The sequence below is a fragment of the Canis lupus genome, chromosome X (genome assembly GCF_048164855.1).
Source record: "Canis lupus baileyi chromosome X, mCanLup2.hap1, whole genome shotgun sequence".
Lineage (NCBI taxonomy): Eukaryota > Metazoa > Chordata > Mammalia > Carnivora > Canidae > Canis > Canis lupus.
The window spans coordinates 67561458-67564421 of NC_132876.1; positions in this window are offsets into that span (position 1 = coordinate 67561458).

The following is a 2964-nucleotide window of genomic DNA, read 5'->3' on the forward strand; positions in this document are numbered from 1 at the left end:
GAGTGCATTTACGCCTTACAATCTGTATTTTTACATCTTTTGGGCAAATGCCTAGTAGTACAATTGCTGGATTGTGGAGTAGTTCTATTTTTAACTTTTTGAGGAACCTCTATACTGTTCTCCAGAGTGGCTGCACCAGTTTGCATTCCCACCAACAGTGTAAGAAGGTTCCTCTTCTTCCACATCCTTGACAACCTCTGCAGTTTTCACTTTTGTTAATTTTAGACATTCTGACAGGTGTGAAGTAATATCTCATCGCGGTTTTGATTTGTACTTACCTGATGATGAGTGATGTTGAGCAACTGTTCACATGTCTATTAACCATGTGTTTGTCTTCTTTGGAAAAATGTCTGTTCATGTCTTCAACTCAGTTCTTTCTTTTTTTAACTGGAGTTCAATCTGCCAACATATAGCATATCACCCAGTGCTCATCCCATCAAGTGCCCCCATCGGTGCCCATCACTCAGTCACCCCAAACCCCCGCCCACCACCCTTTCCACTACCCCTTGTTTGTTTCCCAGAGTTAGGAGTCTCTCATGTTCTGTCATCCTCACTGATATTTTCACTCATTTCCTCTCCTTTCCCTTTATTCCCTTTCACTAATTTCTATACTTCCCAAATGAATGAGACCATATAATGCTTGTCCTTCTCCAATTGACTTATTTCACTCAGCATAATACCCTCCAGTTCCATCCACATCGAAGCAAGTGGTGGGTATTTGTCATTTCTAACGGCTGAGTAATATTCCGTTGTAGACATATACCACATCTTCTTTATCCATTCATCTTTCGATGGACACCGAGGCTCCTTCCACAGTTTGGCTATTGTGGGCATTGCTGCTAGAAACATCGGGGTGCAGGTGTCCCAGTGTTTCACTACATCTGTGTCTTTGGGGTAAATCCCCAGCAGTGCAATGGCTGGGTCGTAGGGAAGATCTATTTTGAACTCTTTGAGGAACCTCCACACAGTTTTCCAGAGTGGCTGCACCAGTTCACATTCCCACCAACAGTGCAAGAGGGTGCCCTTTCTCCACATCCTCTCCAACATTTGTTGTTTCCTGTCTTGTTAATGTCCCCCATTCTCACTGGTGTGAGGTGGTATCTCATTGTGGTTTTGATTTGTATTTCCCTGATGGCAAGTGATGCAGAGCATTTTTTCGTGTGCTTGTTGGCCATGTCTATGTCTTCTCCGGTGAAATTTCTGTTCATGTCTTCTCCCCATTTCATGATTGGATTGTTTGTTTCTTTGCTGTTGAGTTTACTAAGTTCTTTATAGGTCTTGGATACTAGCCCTTTATCTGATAGGTCATTTGCAAATATCTTCTCCCATTCTGTAGGTTGTCTTTGAGTTTTGTTGACTGTTTTTTGCTGTGCAGAAGCTTTTCCTCTTGATGAAGTCCCAATAGTTCATTTTTGCTTTTGTTTCTCTTGCCTTCATGGCTGTATCTTGCAAGAAGTTACTGTGGCCAAGTTCAAAAAGGGTGTTGCCTGTGTTCTCCTCTAGGATTTTGATGGAATCTTGTCTCACATTTAGATCTTTCATCCATTTTGAGTTTGTCTTTGTGTATGGTGTAAGAGAATGGTCTAGTTTCATTCTTCTGCATGTGGATGTCCAATTTTCCCAGCACCATTTATTGAAGAGACTGTCTTTTTTCCAGTGGATAGTCTTTCCTGCGTTGTCGAAAATTAGGTGACCATAGGGTTGAGGGTCCACTTCTGGATTCTCTATTCTGTTCCATTGTTCTATGTGTCATTCAACTCATTTCTTAACTACATTATTTGATTTTGGGGTGTTGAGTTTGATAAGTTCATTATAGATTTTGGATACTAACCCTTTATCAGATATGTCTTTTGGAAGTATCTTCTCCCATTCCATAGCTAAAAGTGGAAAGAGCCCAAGTGACCGTTGACTGATGAATGGTTAACGAAGATTTGATTATATATATATATATATATATATATATATATATATATATATATATATGTATATGTATATAATGAAATATTTAGCCATCAAAAATAATGAAGTCTTGCCATTTATAATGACGTGGATGGAGCTAGAGGGTATTATGTTAAGTGAAATAAGTCATTCAGAGAAAGAAAAATGCCATATGGCTTCATTCATTTTCACTCACATGTGGAATTTAGGAAAGAAACCAGAGGAACATATGGGAAGGAGAAAAAAAAGAGAGAGGAGAACAAATCATAAGAGACTCAACAATAGAGAGCAAATTGAGGGTTGATGGAGGGAGGCGGGTGGGGGATGGGCTAAGAAGGTGATGGGAATTAAGGAAAGCACTTGTTATGATGAACACAAGTTGCTATATGTAAGTGGTGAATCACTAAATTCTACTCCTGAAACCAATATAGCACAATATGTTAAGTAACTAGAATTTAAATTAAAATTTGGGTAAATGGTAGGTATTCGTCCTTTCTAATGGGTGACTGGGTGATGGGCACTGAGGAGAACACTTGACGGGATGAGCACTGGGTGCTATACTGTATGTTGGCAAATCGAACTTCAATAAAAAACTATAAAATAAAATAAAATTTGGATAAAAAGTTCAAGATTCTTTTATGATAAAAACACTCAACAAACCATGACTAGAAAGAAACTACTTTAGCATGATAAAAACCATATAAGGAAAGCACATGAATAATAGCTTACACAATGGAAAAGCTTTTTCTCTAAGATTGGGAATAAGACAGGGATCATGTTTTTTCACCATTTCTATTCAACATAGTTTTGCAAGACCTAGGGACGCCTGGGTGGCTTAGCAGTTGAGCATCTGCCCCCGGCTCAGAGCGTGATCCTGGAGTTCCGGGATCCAGTCCCACATTAGGCTCCCTGCATGGAGTCTGCTTCTCCCTCTGCCTGTGTCTCTGCCTCTCTCTGTGTGTCTCTCATGAATAAATAAAAAACATCTTTTAAAAAAATAAAAATAATAAAATAAAAAATAATAAA